The sequence below is a fragment of the Cyrtonyx montezumae genome, unplaced genomic scaffold, assembly GCF_038088225.1.
Source record: "Cyrtonyx montezumae isolate F1298 unplaced genomic scaffold, pur_monq_1.0 scaffold_6, whole genome shotgun sequence".
In the NCBI taxonomy this organism is placed as follows: domain Eukaryota; kingdom Metazoa; phylum Chordata; class Aves; order Galliformes; family Odontophoridae; genus Cyrtonyx; species Cyrtonyx montezumae.
The window spans coordinates 14,212,812-14,232,408 of record NW_027072067.1 but is presented as its reverse complement, the minus strand read 5'-3'; positions in this window follow the sequence as shown (position 1 = coordinate 14,232,408).

Below are 19,597 nucleotides of genomic sequence, written 5' to 3'. Positions count from 1 at the left end.
AATTTAAGTCGCCATAAACTGTCAGAATAAATCTACTTTGTTGTGGGTGGGGATAATAATAAGGCCTTTGCTTTGTTCAGCATATACAAACAAAACTGGAAAAATATATTGATATGAAGTTTAAAATGCTCTGGGGATGATCCAGAGTCCATTTAAATCAATAGGAATAACTCACAAAATCTGTTTTCTTATAGATTTTGGATTTACAAGTGTCCCTAGGGAAGAATTTTCACTTGTGTTGCTGAATTATGTGGGCAGTTCATAAATCTCACCCTTTATCTCCAGTAAAGCTCATGATTGGAGTCTGCTGGGCTTGATTTATGCAGGCTGATGGAGTTTTACACTGCTTTTTCAGACAGGCATTTCCCAGAAAAGGGGCTGAGCCACCCTGTGTTTCCAAGGGTCTCCTGAGAGGTGATGACTTCTGGTCACTGCTCAGCCAGGCTACCTTCATGAATTCCACTTCAGACTCCTGTTTCTTCAGGCTAAATCTGCTTACCTTTATCTGTCAGTAAGATGATTCTGATGATTCAAGGTGGAAACCCAGTTCCTATTCTCATGACCACAATTCAATTGCAGCCCAACCCAATTGTCATTTGTACAGAGACCCTACAGTGCCCCTTACATCTTCCATCAAACTCACCAGAGCCACAGGAATTGCTAGTTAAACATGGTCGTAAAGCTAAACAAAGCCATCAGTCTTTCACTGAAACATTTCATCTGATCTTGAGGAAAATAACTACAATATCTTTCAGGTCTTTAATCCTGCCTGTAAAATGCTTTGATAGCTAGTGTCAGATGTTGGTTAGAATAAAAAAGAATAAGGAAATATTCAGTTTTTAAACGATAGTGTTATTTATACTTTCGCTCCTGTGCCTTTCTGGTCTCGATAACCTGGCTGGGACCACACAGATGTTTCCTGGAGTGCCTGGCATCAGAACTAGTCTTCTACGGCAGACTACTGCCCTATCCTGTAACCAGGGTGCTCTCTATTTTGAGGCCTTTGAGAAATTAATCATCTAATAAGTACATATAGTAGCTAACCAAGAAGTCAAAGGGTGCCTCTGAGTTTAAAAACAGGTGAATTCTCTCACACAACAGAAAGCTACTCATGCATGCACCCTCGGAGGATCGAGCTTGTTTGGAGCCGTATCTTTCCCAGTCTTCCCCCAGTGACACTGTGAAATGCTGTCTGACCCAAAAGTAATAGTATACCTGGATTTTACCAGCTGAGACTATGTGACTTTTAGGACAAGATGAAATATGTCCTTTTAATAGTCTTCCCAAAAGACTTCATTTATTCTTGTCAGGACATCCAGCACCCATTCTTAGATGCATTGAGCCGATTGTCTTCTTTTAATTGCATCAGTAATATTTTATGTGTGCTGAAGTGGTATTAAAATTTAAATTATTTCAGTGAGCTAATAGTTTATTTTCTACCTGGCAGACAGACAGTCTCCCATGCATAAGACTCGATCAAGAGGAGTGAGGAATTGAGTATTGGATGTGCTTTAAGACTGAAGCACCTTCTGCAGTCCTGGAGGGTGCAGAACAGACACTTTTGATACAGTTGTTGAGGTTTACTGATCCTATTAATGTTATTTTGTGGTAAATTGATGCTGGAGTTTCAGTCTTGCAGGAGACATGTAAATGAGAAGATGAAAAAACATGCCAGGACAAATGGTTTCCTGATGGGGAGAGAGATGGGCAGAAACAATGGGAGCAAGGCATACATATGTATTGTCAGTGCTATAAAGGAGGAGTGCAAGACCTTGCTAGAAGCCATCCTCAGTGTTTGATGCAGAACGGGGTCCCCCAAAAGTCCCTTCATTAATTGAGACATGGCCTTGAAAGGCACTGAATTCTTGCAGCTCCTGTCACTTGGGCAAGCCCTGGGCAATGTGGCCCACAAAGATCTGTTGGTGGTTTCTCTATTTTGATTCCTCAATGCACTTAGAAAGTCAGAGCATTCTGGCACCCACTGCGCTGCATGTAGGGTGGCCTTTGCTTGGATTTGATAACAAGAGGAAGAAGGGGGACTGCACAACCTGCTATCCTGGGTTGGATGGACGCCCCGCAGCCAAAATGTGCTGCTCACCTCTCTGTCATGTGTCTTTGGTGAATGCTGCAGCCATGCAACATCGGGAAAAGCCAAAGGTGTTGAAGAGGAATGTTAGGAAATGAAAATCTTAGAGAAATGTTATACTGCTCCTGAAGTAGCTTTTCTGAAGGAGCTTTAGAATCAGATTTTCAAGTAACCAAAACCATCTGTAAGGCACTCACTCTTTTCTCAACGTTAGTCTGGAATTAAGTAGTTTGCGCTCTCTTCTATTGCAGTTACTGAAACTTCCTGTTCTGTAATCTGACCAGCTCTTTGAGTTGAGCATGAATTTGCAGTCATTTGTCTGTAGTAAGCAGAGTTGTCAAAGGGAACTATAGAAGTTGTGCTAGAGAAGTGAAATCCAGCTCAGTGCAGGAGTTTCCTTGATGCTGCGATCTGCACGCAGCTCTGCTGGTATCTCTACTCTTGCACATTGCTGCAGGAGGTAAGCATCACTCACAGACAGTGGGGGAGGCTAAGGTCTGCAGGCAGTGAGACCACAATCCATACTGCAGAGTGACAGATGAGAAGTTTCTTGTGAGATCACTTCCCCATCTTGTACATTACAATTAGTGTGGCTTCATTTGCTGGGCCGGTTGGTCAGAGGAGCAGTCCGCACATGAATGAGCGGAGATACATTGTTGTTTTCAAAGTTAATTTGGTCTATACAATCTGAATCAACACTGTTCCCTGCTCATTCAGCCAGATTTTTAATGACAGGTGAAATAAAATTTTTGCTAGGTATTTCAGTGGTTGTAAGTTGTACACTGAGTCCTGATATCCATCAGAAGCTGCCTTGTCAATAGTTGAATTGTGGGGCCATGTCAGACCTTTCTGGGGTGTTTCAGCCCTTGGTGTACTGGATTTAACACTGACTATGAGCTTGCTTACTTTACTCAAACTTACCTTTTCCAGTTCTGAATCAGTTTGTAGTCCTTGCCTTTACGATATCTTTTCACTGAGGACTTCTGCAGCACCATTGCTCCAGAACATATTTCCTTTGGTCCATTTCTTACTTGCTTCCCAGTGCTTTGGTTGGGCTCTTCAGAGCTCCTAGTTCTTTGCCAAATAAGGAATAACCTTTTCCTGTTCAGCTTCAATTTTCCTTTCATTGTAGAGATGCAGACCTGGAGCTGTAACCAGTGGGCTGAGGCACCCGGTCCTGAGCTTTCTAAAATCCCCTTCGAAGATCATGAGTCCGTAGATGTATCCGTACATTACAGCATCCAAGTAATGAAAAATGTACCTCAAAAATATCCATGATGACTAAACAAATAGATCAGGGCTCATTAATAACTGCAGGCTCCATTGCCAGTTTAACACGAGGAGCAATTTAATTGAGACCTAGACTGCTTTGTGTAGCTTCGTTAATGTAATTGAGTAATGCATATTGATTTTTCATGGGGCTCAAATCTTTTTTTTCTTCATCTCGTATAAGAAAGCCTGTTAAGGAATTATTAATCACACCATAATTGCTTTAAGATCTATGCTCTAATTAAAACCATAAATTCTTTATTACATCTTTATTTTAATTAGACATCCAGAAAGACAATAATTTTTACAAGAAAACTCGTACAATAAAATTACCTCACTTAGCAATGCTTCAAGGAGCCTGTGCTTAGGACACCGACTCCAATAAGGCTTCCTCAATTAAGACATGCGTGATTCTAGTCATAATCAAAATTAAAGATGTCCTCTGAATGCAATTAAATAACTTTACAATAAAAAGATTTTTTCCTGTGCAACAAAACCGTGCTCATCCACCGGAGGAAGACTTTACTTTCTGTTTTTCTTTTTTCTTTTAAAAAAAAAGTCTTCGATTGAAGAAGCATGTTCTGAAATTTTAAGAGTCTAATCAAGGTTTAAAACATAATCCTTCTGTAATGAAAATAAGCTTATTATCATAACCACCTTCTGGTATTTTCTTTTGGGTGTCTTTGTTCGTGCTGTGATAGGTACTTTCCACCTGCCAGGAGGAATTAGAAATAAGCGTATTTGTTCATCTGTGTCAAAGGACTTGGTATTTCTCTCATTTAGCCTACTGGGAAATCAGTCCCAGAGAACAAAGTTGAGCCTATAGTTTGTGTTGATTGTTTTTGTTTTTGCAAACTGGGCCTCATGGCTCTCTGTTACTGCAATACAGCTGAGGAAGCTTATTGTGTACTTCTAAACCACTGGTTCTCGATGACAAAAATTCTTTACTTAATGTAAAATGGCACTGTGGTTTGAAATGTAAGCTAACCCAAGGCTTGCTTGTTCATAGTCTAAAACTTCCAAAGCATTGACCTTATTTGAGACTGACTCAGTGAAAACTTCCTTAGTGTTTAAATGTAACTGAGAATTCATTTTATCCCATTTCAGGATAAAATGTCTCAAATTGCTTGAAGTGTTCATGGAGGAAGCCTCATAGGTTCCTTACTGAGGTTGCTGTGTTCCAGAAGTGCTTGTATGGCTCCACAATCTGTTCTTGCCTTGAGAGCTTTGTTTATGGTGTCAGCTCATTGCAGCCAGGAGAGGACCCCAGAATAACCAGACGTGATTTAACCCATACTTATTTTGAGGGGCCAGTGTACTCATTTCTATTTCCAAACAGATCTTGACTTGTGTTGGTGTGCAACACACCAAATGTTTGCTGCAGTGGCATGTTCATAACAGAAATAAATTCCTATATCCCATTTTCCTCAAGGAACCTGCCATATGTCTCCTTTCGAATCCCAGGACATCGTTTCAGAGTGATGATTTGTGATTTGGGTCTGATTAAAAAGCCAGCTCATAGCCTGGCAGCGTGTAAATGGCACAAAGCAGGGTCTATTTACCACTGCCTCTTTCACTCACTGAAGGAAGCCAGCACACTTGAAAGGTGAAGTCTTGTCACTTGATGCTCATTCATATCAGGTGAAATAGTTTTGCTAGAGTGTTGATAATAGTGGTAATTAGATTTGCATCCCTGGCTCAGCTGCAGCCCTTACCTGTGCTCAGCAGCCACTGTTCATCTGAGTAGTGCCAGAAATACTCAGAGAAATACTCAAGAAAATAGAAATACTCAAGGGCTGCATGTTTAGGGTTCAGGTGTCCTATACTCAGACCATATCCTCCACCTGGGACCTGAAGCCAATCTCACTTGTCTGGTCCAAACCATAGGGAGTCTTTTTATTAATTTCATTGGGAGATTAAATCAGGATAACCTGATATGGTGGAAAAAAACAGTTAAATGTGAATTAAAATGTTGGTGAAATGTGGATATATTCCCCAGAACGGGCTGCACGGGCAATGAGTAGCAGTTGATCAGGAAGATGAGAGCACCTGCTTTCATCCAAGGGATGATGAAGTTATGGGGGTAGGAAGGTGCTGGAAAACCAGTGCTGGAGAGGCAGAGGGCTGTCTGCCACAGATAGATTAGCAAATAGATCAAACAGCATTGCCAGCCGTGAGCTCCTCTGCCTCAAACGTTTCACTTATTCAGCAGTCTTTGTGAAGTTTGTGAGATGTATCTGCCCTGGCTCCCACTTTAGAGAGTGAGAACAAGATGTTTTTTTTCAGGCTTGAGTTCTGAGGCTTTGCTTTCCTGATCTGTTTTTGCTTAGCCTGAAAACAGCTCAGCAGGTCTTCTATGGGAATTAAGCAAACAGACTGCAAGGCTGGGGAGCATGTTTCAGAGACGTGAGCTGAGCAGCTAAAGTAGGGAGTGAAGGGATGTACATCAGCAAAACTCAATTTAAGCTATCTGTCCTGTGAGGGTGGGTAATCTGAATTTCTGGGTTTGTTGTTGCTGTAGAGGTGAGATGAAATAGAGCAGATTACAGCATTGCTTCTAGAGTGACTGGTCCTCTCAGGTGTGATCTCACCTCTGATGCAGATTGGACCTCTGCAGCTTGTTACTATGGGTTACTATGATTACTTTTTCCCAAGAAAACAAACCAAGAAGGCTGGGATTTACCTTAGAGGTAGTTAACAATCTTCTTACTTAGGCAGCTATGTTTTTAACCTGTCAATATATTTTGTTAATAAATCAAAGGAGATTTTTGACATCTCTGGCTTTTGAGCTCTATTTAAGACATACTATCCCTTTCATGGGAATCCTTGTGTATATATCATACGCAAAGATTCAATATTTCTTTAAGAATCAAACAATGTGCAGTAAGCAATTATTTACTCACATAATTTGTATGTATTTTGAATCCCTAAGTCACTATTAAATTGAGATGGATTCTGTTTTTCCCTTTTGAGAAGTATATAATCATATATATTTTGCTATTAGAAGTGTAAGGAAATATCGATTCTCAGTTTCTCACAAATGTGACAAAGTGAGGCATCCCATGAAATTATTGAGTGGAAATGTTTGTTGGTGGTGGTGTTTTTTGTTCTTTTTTTAAGTAATGCATAATGAAATTGTGGAATTCATAGCTGCAGGATGCTTCAGAACCAAGGGAATGAAAAGCAAAGGAAAATTTAATTGAACAAAGGTCCATTGGAGCCTATTAAAGAAATACCTAACCTGCAGATTTCTAGTGACTGGGGGCATTGTATAACTCAGGGCCAAGTGATCATTGTGAGAAGCAGGACACCTCTTACTCGTCACAGAAAAGAGGCTGTGCTAGAATGGGTCTTGCTCTGACCTATGTTGCCTGTTACTAAATGCTGGCAGATATGAATGAGAAGCTGTGAATGATTTTTTATTTTTTTTTTTACACAATTACTTACTCTGGAGAGTTTTCTGTTTGCGTTGGTATACACATTTATTACTTCCTTTCTCACTATACCCGAGTAATCCTATTGGGATGTGAGCAGTGTGCTCACCCTTATTTGTTGGGCACAGCATGGCAGAGCTGCAGAAGGAACGGAGTGAACTCTATTTTCTTCTATTGCAGTTCTTGTCCACACTAAAGATCTTTCTTGCATAATCCCCACTTGTTCTACACTCAAAACATCCCCAAGGAAGCTGATGCAAATTCTGTGCATTAGTACACAGACAGGTATTTAACATGGGCAGAGAAATCAAGTGAAAACTAACATCTAAAGTCCTTTAGACATCCACATTCGGCAGCACCAGTTCTTCCTGCTGGGACAAGTCATGTTACCCAGTCAACAGGATAGTTCAGTCTGCATTGACCTGCTGAGCTCTGCCCTATGAACAGAGTCTGTACCAGGCCCTACTCTCCATCTCCCCTCTCTGGAAGCCCCAGAAGTGAGCACCTTGCTCAGCCAGTCTTGTGGCAGCTGACATACCACCAGCCCAAATACATCTCTGCAGGGCCTGGGCCATAGCCAAGCAAGCAAAGACAGTGAGAGGGAGAGACAGCTACAGTGCAGAGAGTGTTTTGTCCATCAATTACCCCCAATTCTTCATCCAGAAAGATTAAAGGCTGTTTGTTTGCAGTTATGTGTAATGTCATGCTCTGTTTGTCATCTTAATAGCTCTCCTGGGATCATAAGAAATGCCTAAATGCTACTGTGCCACCTCTCAGAAAACAGCCTACTAAAACTAATTAATAGTGCACCCTAGTTAACACATGCAAACTTGGCATTATTAGTCTAATTAAAAGGATTTTAACAATCTGAGTTCCCTTCTCTCTCCCCCTCACAGATTCCAACATATGCAAGTCAAGTAAATTAAACCCATTAATCACCATTGGTGCAAATGATATAGGGTCCTGTAACATGAGATCATCTGTGAAGAGAGACGCTAACAGGCCTCATTATGTTTAATTTCACTCCTTAGCAAAGGATAATAAATACAAATTATAACATCACAATGAAATATTTAATTATTCACGAGTTTGGTAAGAAACATAATTAGCTTACTGGTATGTGTCTTCATTTTGGTGATAATGGATCTAATTTAGGAGTTTAACCATTTCAGGGGAAAGGTTGAAAATAAGAGGTTTTTCCAGAATGTTATTGCAATAACACGGACAATGAGGCCATTTGAATGCTACCCATTACCTCTTGTGGAGGAAACCACACAGCTACCCAAGTCTGCATCCTAAAAATGTTCCCCATGTACCTTCTGTGTGCAAGCTGGGGCTGACCCCTGGAATCCTGAAGGTGTGTGAGGAGGTAAGGGCTGGCTGGTGGTATTTTCAGGCGTAGTCCCAGTCCATTCACACCCTGGAGCACAAGCCTGACCACAATGAAAACGCCCTATGAGTTTCTGGGGTACAGGAACTAACCCAGAGCACTGCCTGCTCCAGGAGCTGCTGCTGCTTGCTTTTATGGGACCCTAATTTTGTGTGTTTTATGTTTTCCTTATTGCACATATTTAGATGACAGATGTGCACATTCCTTAATCTCTACCTCGTTACCCTACGAAATTGTAGCTGTGTTTTACAGCTTTCAGACAAAGATAAAAGGGGAGAGGAAAACTTCAAACATATGGAAATTTGCAGAGACCCTGGTCCAACTCGTGGCAGGGAGATTGCTGAGCACGTAGTTAGAGGAATTAGTTAAGACTGGTGGCCTTTGGGTTCTTGGTGTCTGCGTGCAGATGTAAGGGGAAGCATTACTCAAGTAGCCATGATCCCAGATTCGATTATGCATCATGCAGGAGCAAAGGGAGCTTAAGAGTGGATTAATGCCCGGAACAGATGAATTTGAAAATGTATATCCAGTGCACTTGCCATGCACCTTGCACTATAACCTTTGCTTAAGGAAAAAGGGGATGAAATACTGCCAGGAAATCCAAAGATGGCTCAGCCCTTGCATGAAGATGTGATTAGCACAAGTCAAACTTTCTTTGTAAGTTAATTAACAGTAGGGAGAGAGGATTGGTTTGTTGGAGTATAGTGTCTTACCACAAAAGGAACAGGATCTTTATGCCAAGATTAAGAAAAAACACTATTTTTGCTTGATTTGAATTATTTGAACATTACCATACCCATTTTATGAACTCTATCACCATATCCTCTTCACTTTTTCCCATTTCTAAACAGATTTCTAAAGAATCCACTAAAACTGTGAATTATATTGTCTTTATGAAGAAGGCATTTGCATTAGTGCAAGAGCGTGTGAATATAAACGTGCAATCAATATTATAAATGTAGTGTGAGTGTTATTTTTTCCTCCACTAATTCTTCTGAGCAAGATTTACTGTCTCAGTGAGGTTTTCTTAAAATAAATTAAATATAACATGAACTACATAGTTGTTCACATGGAGCTGGAGCTAGAAAGGCTCATTAATCACCGGCTTAAATCCCAGAGTATCCAGTCATCCTAATTAATGATTCAGTGCTGAACTTTACTCGGGCAGTGGCAGCAGTTATTGCCATCTCAGTTGATGGGAAGAAATTGCAGAAAAGGAAGCAGTGCTTTGGGATGGTACAGGACCAGCTCTGTGAGCAGGCATTTGTGTCCCTTCCAGCATCAGGGTGTCCGTGCTACTGTCTGATCCGACCCATAGTGGTGTAACCTAGTGCTACATGATGGCACTGCATGTATCTGGAGTGAACAGCAGCTCTTCAGACAGCAGAAAGACATAGTAAGGTGGAACAAGAGATTTATATTGACCCTGTAGTCTGAAGCTAGGCCAGCTGCTAAGGGGAAGTCTAACACTTGTCACTAGGGGATGCTCCAGCTAAAATTTGAGTAATATGGAGCATATTTAAGGAGAAGAGTGATTCCAGCCCCCTGTTTTTCTGGTGGGCTGCTGGCTAAGGAGCTCCTTGTGGTGGAAAACAGGACCCCAGGAAGGGGAGCACCTGAAGTCAGGGCTGTGCATTGTGCTTGGGGTCTCTTCTGAGACTTCTCCAGGGACTGGGACTTCATGCATGGGAGCAGAGCTGCTTTGGCACAAGCCAGAGCATAATTAAGGGCTGCAGAACTGAAATTTGTCCTGGCAACGGGCAAATCATAAATCAAAATCCCTTTATTCAAATGAATTTACCTGCTTTTTAGGGCTACATTAGTTCTGTATTTCATTTGTCTGCATTTCTAATGTAAATAATTCAAACCATTTCAGTGCTTTTTTGCTGCAACGTTTTAGCATGTAAATGCACTGCATTCCTCATAGATGCTAGAAGTATGATGTCTTCCTGTTTTGCTTAAGGTACTTTATTATATATTGGCAGGAAACTCAGAGAAATATTTTATTGTGCCTTGGAGAGCAGGAGATGCTCAGACCCTAGATCAGCAAAGCAACAAATTACAAACTTCTTGCTACAGAGCTACTGCCTAGAAGTCTGTTAGTTAGGTGGTCCTGAGGGGCAGCATTTTGCTAACATCAGGGACAGCAGGCTTTTTGTTTTGAGTCTTGATAACGAGGGAATTCTTGCAGGAGGATGCTACCTTGAGTGTCATCTCAGGACACAGTAAATCTACAGAGAATTCATTTTGTTGTCCATTTGGACTTAAACTTTTAGTCTGCTCATGGTGTAATTAACTTCTGGCTATTCCAGAATGCAGAATCAGGGACTAGGCAGCAGCGAGTAATTTTTCTTCTCGTTGGTTTTCAGCCCGGCTGGTGGGAGCTGGGAAATTTTAGCATATGTAATTTGAATTATTTCATGAAACATTTAACAAGGGCCTATTTCATTCTTCACTAAGGCAAGTTGATATAAGAAGGATGATGTTATGGTTAATGTAAATCATAATTATTACCAGGTGCATCACTGAACTGGGAAATTGTGCTAAAAATGTAAGTTTTGCTCCATTTCATATTGAAAAATTACTTTGCAGCACTGACAGCCATTAATCTCTGTTACAGGAATGTTATTCTTTATTTTGGTGAATTACAGAGCTAAGACATAACAAGGCATAAATAATCTGTCCGTGGGAGGCCACTGCACTGAGCTGGGCTGGGGGAAGCACCAAGCCCCACACCTGCCACCCCCAGTGCCACCCCCAGGGATGCTTCAGCTGCACGTGCAGCCAAGCCTACAGCAATTCTTCTCCCTGAAACTTGTATTCTGGACATCATGCTTTGTAGCTCCCACGGGGCTGTATCCTGGAGGGATTGGTGGGCTGGCACTCCTTGTCTATTGGCATTTCCAAATGCTTTTTAAAAATAAGTTTCCTCTTAGTTTTTCAGAAAAAGCTTCCTTTTTATCTGACAGTCCTAATGCTAAAGCAGGGTGAGATATCTGTTTGTGGTACCCAGTGCTGCAAAGGGAAATGCAAGGCTGTGTGGCTTTGTTTATCTCGGGGACAAGTGGCCAATCCAAACAGAAACTTGAGATCCTTTCTGACTTGTGCCTAAGGTGCTTTTCCAGAAGTGATCTGCTTCATTCTGGGCTTGGCAGATGGATAAACCCCATGGCAAGTAGGACTCTAATAGTTCTGTGTGTAGTAGGGTCTCTCCTTAATAGAATCATGGAATCATTAAGGTTGGAACTGAACACTAAGATCATTTATCCAACCACCAACCCATCGCCATACCCACCAACCATGTCACCCAGTGCCTGGGGTTATTCTAACAGACAGCACTTGTGCAAGGGACTTATTTATTATAAAGCAGCTGAACCTCCTCAGTACAAGGTGCTATTCTTCTACGTTAATGCCATAACACCAGAGATATAAAGTGACAGTATGTTTTGTTTTACAAGCAGAATATGGTTGTAAATAGGCTGATATTCCCCTAACAGCACACCATGTTTTTTCTTCCTGTTTGTTGAGCAGATTCTCCATTTGACTTTTTGTGTGTTACTGTTGACATAGTTCTTGTTGGTTCTCCTTGATTCGCTGTGAATCTACCTTCAAAGATACTGACTGTGATTGAGTGCTGGTAGGAACAGGTGATATCTTTCTGCCCACAGCCATAGATGAACTGGAATGTATGCATCTGTGTCTTCACATCTGTGGTCTCTTTGTTTGCAAAGAACAGCACTGAAAGCATTAGAAGTGCAAGCAGCAAAGCTGTAGTATAGCTTGTGAAAATGATGACAAAAGCAAAAAGAGAACCATTAAATGCTGGGTATGTTGGTTAGCTTGACAGCACAGTGAGGACTTTGCCAAACCTGAAATGTATGCCCAGATAGCACAGAGTTGGCAGAAGAGACCTGAGCCAGCTCTGTTGCCATGATTGTGCTTGAAGAAATTTCAGCGACAGACGCAGGTCGTGTTGTACTTTGGGCTTTGCTAAAAGTGTGTAAGGCAATATTGAGCTGCCCTTTACCCCTAAGCAAGCAAGAAGTGAAATTAAATACGTTTCCCTAAAGCTGGTGACTAAGCCCAAATGGTGCTTGTGACCTCATTAGTAACTTACCTGATGAAATCTGATTTACATAGGGTTCTAATTACGTGCAGCTACCTTCAGATGATTACTAAAAATGACTGACTTACTCCTTACTTTAGCATCTGGGATATTATTTTATAGAAAGCTTATTTCTCCTGGAAAAGCGACAAAATGAAAGGGGTTTTAGAAGGACCATAACCATTTGATAGCAGGGGATGCTGCTCCACAAACATTTCTCTCTGAGCCATTTTCTGGGCTCCTGAAAGAAATCCAGCATCTCAGCCAGAAAGAACAGATGTGAGGAAATTACAAAATGGTTGCCAAGCACTACGAATTAGCTCTGCTGGTCAGATGTTCACCACCCCCAGTTGGTTGTGTGCTAATCTAAGAGTAGAGTAAATCAATCATTATCCATTCTCAGGATATCTAGGTGGACCACAGGAAGCCACTTGATTAATATGCACATCCTCACCTAGATGGTGGTGAGCTCTGCAATTCATGGTTGAACTGAAGGCGGAAAGAATTGCTTTTTAATAACCTTGATAATAACCCTTCTGATAGCTCCATTTAGGCATCATTATTGAATAATAGCTTGTGCGTGTCATCAAATCACTCTGACATTAGAACAGAAAATGCACAAATACCCCTGGTCATGCCACTGAACAAAACAAGAGAGAAATCCTCTACAGGGGTAAATTAACAGAGCTCCCTCGATATTAACAGAGTGGAGTGGAATTTCTAAACAGACACCGAACCAAAACAATGCTTAAATACTTGATGTGCTGTGTGTAAAAACGATATTAAAATAGAAAGATCTGGTTCAAAAGCCTTTACCATCTCCTTAGCTGTCTCCTTCACTGTCACACTGGCAGAAAAAAAAAAAAAAGGTGGAATATTCCAGCTGCACTGAGAACACCTTGCAGGGGGAGATGTGCTCATTACCAGAATACGCTACTGTATGCTCAGCAGTGCCAGCATCAGTACAATGATGGTAAATTGCATCAGCTGCCTTTTGTGTGATGGCATAGTTTGTTTGAGCTCTCTCCCAGCGCTGGGCTATCTCTGATTTAGGACTGTGTCCAGCATGAAGTAGCTGATACCACTTGCACAGTTAGCTCAACTTCAGCTAAGCCTGCCGTGTGTGAAATAGCTATTTCGTGGAGGCTTTTGTGTATTTTTTCCTCCATTAAACCAATTACTAGCTAATCATTTTGTGTAAAATATCACAATGTGGCTTTCTCAGAGCTGATCCATGCAAACCCCCTATGTATAACAGCTTTGGTTTAATTTCATTTGTGAGATTAACAAACAGATCTAACAGCAAAACTAGCATTAATGGAAGCAAAAGGAAAGCAAATAAATGTCACCGTGTTCGAGGTTCAATCTCAGAGGTGAGACTTGAGCACACTAATGGAGTGCTCTGCCCTGCTGCAAAGGCAACAGATGGAACCAAAACCAATGGATGTCTCCTTCAGATTCATTTATCCAGGGCAATGTATTTATTTCCTGATTTCGAAAATGAAAGCTGTATTTGCTCTAAGTTTGGTCCTCTGACTTCTTCCTTATAGGTATGCTGCAAAGCAGAGAAGATAAAGGAATTCTGCAGGAGGATCAGACTTTTTAAAGGGGGGATTTGGAAGAGCATCTGCAAGGTAAACATTTCTTATTGTCCTTGTTTGGAAATCGCTGGTTTGGTTATGGATGTACAGTGACAATTTTTCTTTTACTTTCAAATCCTTTGCAACTTGCCATAGTCTGGTGCTTTGCAAATGCCAGTGGAAAGCTCCCTACAGAGTCAAATCCCAGCCTTGCTAAATCAGAGACATAACATAAAAGGTGTGCTATAAATCATAGCGTGCTTTCATAGCTCCATTCAGATGTGAACAGTATGCTAGAGCCCATGTATTAAGCAGTAGAGCTACCACAAACAGATCCAATTCTGCATCAGCTGACAAAAAATTTGATTTACCCTAAAGCTTTGCATATAGAAAAACTGATACAGACTCCCAGCTGGTGTTTTTCCTCACCTCTTCTGTTTGTGGCAGAAAGAAATAGTTGGAACTGACAAGCTGGTTAGCTGTCAATTAGCTGGTGAATGTGCTCAGTGCAACAGATAATGCAGCCAAGCAAAACATGTTTGGGTGGTTGAGAGGTGGTGAATGCCCCATCCCTGCAGACACCCAAGGTCAGGCTGGACAGGCTCTGAGCACCTGCTGGAGCTGTGGGTGCCCCCACTCATTGCAGGGGGACTGAGCTAGATGGTTTACAAAGGTCCTTTCCAACTCAAAAGATCCTGTGTTTCCCAAACTGCAATGACCATAGAATCACAAGCTCACACCATCCTGCCCTGGTTGTTTTCAGTGGGTGTGAGAACCCATCCAGAAGTGGGGAAAAAAAAAATGGGTAAAGAGTATCTCACCTGACTTCACACTTGTGGTGACCCCTTGGCAATGCATTTTGTGTATTACAATCATTTTTGGTTTTGTCTTTTCTTTGCCAAGCTTCAGAAGGCACAGTAGAAAAAGTGACCATGATTTCAGCATAAAATCTCTGCTTGCTGGTTTCTGGGGAGGTTATATTTACATCAACTCTAATAAACTTCACTGATGGTTAAATTCTTCCCAACCCTCAAGGTGAACTAACACACCACATTTGTTGTAAAAAGTGTTTATTTAAATAGAGTATTTTCAGTTTCTTATTCACCTTCTGTGAATGTGTAATGCGCTCAGATCTCTTTCTTATACATTGTTTATAAGTTAGAAGTCTCTTATTCCCTGTGTTGATTCAGTTGTGATGTGGCAGGAAAAGAGATTCAAACCTAATACTATTATCATAGGAGCTAAGTAAATTCCTTTCTCTCTGTCTCTTTGACTCTCTCAATGCAACAGTTTCTGATAAACTCTTGGCTGCTAATTTCCAAGCTTCAGAAATCTGTTTGATACTAGTTTGTGAGTATGTTGGCATTGTTCAATAGCTGAAGTAGCTTTACTACTTCTCCAGGACTTGAGGTACTTAAATAATGAGACTTCAGATTTTGGAGTGGCTAAATCAGTGTTTACTACAGTATTATTTTTTTCCATTTCATAGAACTATAGAATGGCTTAAGTTGGAAGGGATCATCCAGTTCTTACCCCCTGCCCTGGGCTAGTTGTCCTCCACCAGCTCATGCGGCCTAGAGCCCCATCCATGGCCTTGAGCACCTCCAGGGATGGGGCACCCTCAGCTCTGGGCAGCTGTGCCAGTGTCTCCCTGCCCTCTGTGTAAAGAATTTCTGCCTAATGTCACAGAAATGAATCTTTGTCATCAGCAAGTGGATCTCAATGGTTATGAGATGTTGGTACAAGACACGCTGCCCTGAAGAGGTAGCAAGAGTGTGATGGGAGAGGAAGAGTCTTACTTCATGGGTCTGTCCTCACCACCATCTCTCTGCATTGCCAGCTGTTCCCAGTCCTGGTGCCAATCCTGATGGGGCACATGGAAGCTGAGGGGAATATCCTGAGCTTGTATTTCTGATATGAACTTGGAATCACTTCTGGAATACAACCACCAGGCAGCAGAAGCAGCTGCTGGAGTGCAGAGTAATTTTTAGTTGAAGAGCAATGCAGGTTGGAGGGGATCTGAAGTAGAAATGTGCTTGATTTCCTGTACTTGGCTCGAGGCGCTCAGTGCCCTGTGAGTACTTTTGTGCACACCAGCCCACTCTTCATCTCCACCTGAGTATGACATGGGGGGAAGAGAGACCCTGAACCTGCTAGCACTGGGCTTTACCAAAGATAAGGAGGTAGGAAAAGAATGCACCTGGATCTCAAATCTGGGATAAGAGGAGCTCCTTCTCCTGCAGAATCTGTTCCTCCTTTTGCCACTGTGACATGATGTAAAGAAAATGCAACACAGGGTGCTCAGGATGAATAATTTAGAGAGAGACATGAAGCATAAAACCACTGAGCTGTGAACATGTAGCCAAGGCAGTGACTTGAAGCTGTGTCTGTACATGATTTTCAAGGCAATATTGCCTTTTAAACTATTATCTCCAGATGTTAATCTGTAATGGAAGCAAAGCTGGAGCCTGGCTTCCTCAACATGATTTGTACAATAGCAGACACGTGTTCCTTTCTTCCCTCCATTGTTTATCTCACATAAAATGCAAAATTGCAATTTTAAGAGTTACCACCCCCAAATCCATTAAGCAATGTTTTTTTGTTTGTTTGTTTGGTTGGTTTTTTTTGCTCTTAATATGGAAATCTGTGGTTGTACTGTGATGGGCCACAAGTCTCAGAGACATGAGTCTTACAGTGACTCTGTGCCAATTTATTATGGGTCACAATTAGTGATCTATTTTGGCTTCCAGGGGCTGGATCTGTATCTGATAGGAACTCTGACAGCTGCTGGAGAAACAGCGCAAGGCACATCTGGAGCAGCAACTGAGAGGTGCCAGGGCTGCAGGGCCAAACGACTGTCACCTTATCAGTGTTACAGACTGTGAAGGATTGGCCATTTTCCCTCTTTTTCAGGCTGCAAAGAGGGGAGTAGTGAAACAGGTGGCCAAAATATACAGTGAGTTATGTAGGCTAAGGCAAATTTATGTTGAATTTATGAGAGATGAAATTCGCTACCTCATTCCACCCATAAAAATTATAAAGAGAACAGAAAGTGACATAAAATCGATCCATTTCCATGACAAAGCTCATTATGAGCAGAGAAAATATAGTCCCATATTAACTTGTTCTCATTACTTTTCTAAGATTTATCATGTCGGGTGCAATGTGCAAGGGAGGAAAAGAAAATGTTCTGTGCCCTTACCTTAAAAAGCAAACAGACATATAAGCCAAATGATCTTCATTATGTTCAGCAAGAGTGTATTTCCCAAGCTTCTGAAGGGACACTACTCTAGCAGTGCCAACCAGGACAATTGCTCTGTCTGGGCTGCTGCCACCAACACAACTTCTCCCCTGGTGCAAATGGAAACAGCTCTTGGAGCTCTTGGAGATGAGATGCTCCTGGGGGATTGAAAAGGGGAAGAAAATCACTCTGAGTCTGTAATGTTGTACCTCATTGAAAGAAAGCATGTCATGGCTATTGAAATGGATGAATATTTTAAATACTTGTGAACAAGTAGCATTAAATCAGATAACATGGATAATGTTTTGCTCTACAGCATTTATCCTAAAATGCTCACTGAATGTGGCAGTTTCCTGTTTCCTAGCATGTAACTCTAAATGAAGAAGTCAAGAATCTATACAAGGCCGTGGATATCTTAAGGGTGCTAATTATTTGGCTTGCAAATATAGAAGAAATGCAGAGCTTCATAGCTCCAGTTAAAATCCTGACCCTGTTCCCATCAGCATAGTCACAGTCAGGTCAGGCTCTGAACGAAACAGCTGTGAAACCAAGTGTAAGCAAGACTTCTGACACTGCAAAGATCAGTCCAGACTTCAAGACACATGAGCAGCCTGGCAGCCGAAGTTCTTCTTCAAAAAATATGCTACAGACATTCATCCTGCAGTTGACTTTCTGCTATGACCAGGACAGGACTGTTCTTTCCAGAGTCTATCCAAGAGTCCCTTGGGAAGGTGCCATCATCCAGGACTGCAGGGACATCATAGCCAAGCTGCAAAGGCTGACACAGATCATGTATCTGATCTTCAGCTGAACTTGACCACCCATTGAAGTGGCATAAGGTATATCTGCAACAGGTTGTACTCAGCATTGGTAAGGCCACGCTTCAAGTACTGTGTTCAGTTTTGGGCTCCTCACTTTCAGAGAGACATTGAGGCCCTGGAGTGTGTCCAGCGAAGGACAATTAAGTTAGTGAAGGTTTTGGAGCACAGGTCTTGTGGAGGGCTGGGAACTGGGGTTGTTCAACCTGAAGAAGAAGAGGCTCAGGAGTTCTTATCAGCAAGGCAGGGGTTGGCTTCTTTTCCCAAGTAACAGAGATAACAGTCTCAAGTTGCACCAAGGAGGTCCTGGTTGGATATTAGGCATCATTTCTACTCGGAAAGAGTGGTGAGGCACTGGCACAGGCTGCCCAGGGGTAGAGGAGGTCACCATCCCTGGAGGTGTTCAGCTCTGTAGAGATGTGGCACTGAGCGTTAGTGGACATGGAGGGTTCACTAAGTGGGTAGGTGAACAGTTGGACTTGATGTTCTTTGTGGTCTTTTCCAACCTTAATGATCTGTGATTCTACATTGGAAGGCTTGTTCCAAAAATCCGTTAGGAACAGCTGCTCCAGGCAAGGGCTGCCAGGGGCCATTTGGGAGCCCAGTCTCGCCCTGCCATACGTTGCTCCTTGTGTACTACTGAGCAGATGCAGCTCATTTAGGAGCTGACATCTGGTGCTGTCAGAACATATAACTGGTGCTGATGTGCAGTGCAAGCTGAACGCTCTGACCTTCTTGGTGCATTCATTTGAGATGAGAGTGTGTGCATTATGGAGATAAAATAGTCTGTGTGGGGTGTGTGCATTTGTTTGCAAGGGTGATGAGGAAAGAGAAAATACACAAAGAGAAGATGACCAAATGTGGCTGATGGAAAACCTCACAGGCCAGCTGAACACAGGGAAAGATGAGGATAAATGGAGGATATCACATCCTGGTCAACACAGATAGATGTTTCTTCAAGCCAGGATTACTAGAACTGCTTCTGGGCTCCCTCAGCCTTCGCCCAACTTGTGCCAGTGATGCCTAACCTAGCATCAGCTTGAACAGGAGTGCATGCTATGATTGTGTGAGCCTCACTTGCTTGGGAATGTGGGCTAACAAATAATAAATTGCAGAAGCCTTGTTATTATCACAGCTGAACAGTCCGTTCTGACATATTCTATTAAGTTGCTTCTGTTTCACTCAGTTTTTGCGTTACCAGCACTCCTTTCTGAGAATGACCTTTTCCATGCCAGGCTTTCAAAACCTATTGCCATTCTTCATTTAGAAATTTGCTAAAGTATGTTTGCAGAAACCATAGATTCTTTTTTTGCTGTTATTATTTTTAATTCTGATGAATTAAAGGAGAAAGGAACAAAGAATTATGCTGCTGATCTTTTTATTTTTTATTTTTTTTGCTTTTAACAGGACTTTTTTCCAAGCTGAAAATCATACCATTGATTCTGAGTAGGAGTAGCCCTTCCCATTCTCTATCATTGAGTTTTAAATGTTTCCTGAGCACAGCTGTAATGGTGTTTGTAGCATGACATGGTTTGTGGGGTGAACCTCACTTTCTCATTCCATTTAAAAAGTAATTGAGCAACGGAAAGAATATTATTATAACATTTAAAGAGAAAGGGGCAGTGCTGTGGGAGTTAGCATCCTGTATTTTGATGAGACAACAAAATACCTCAT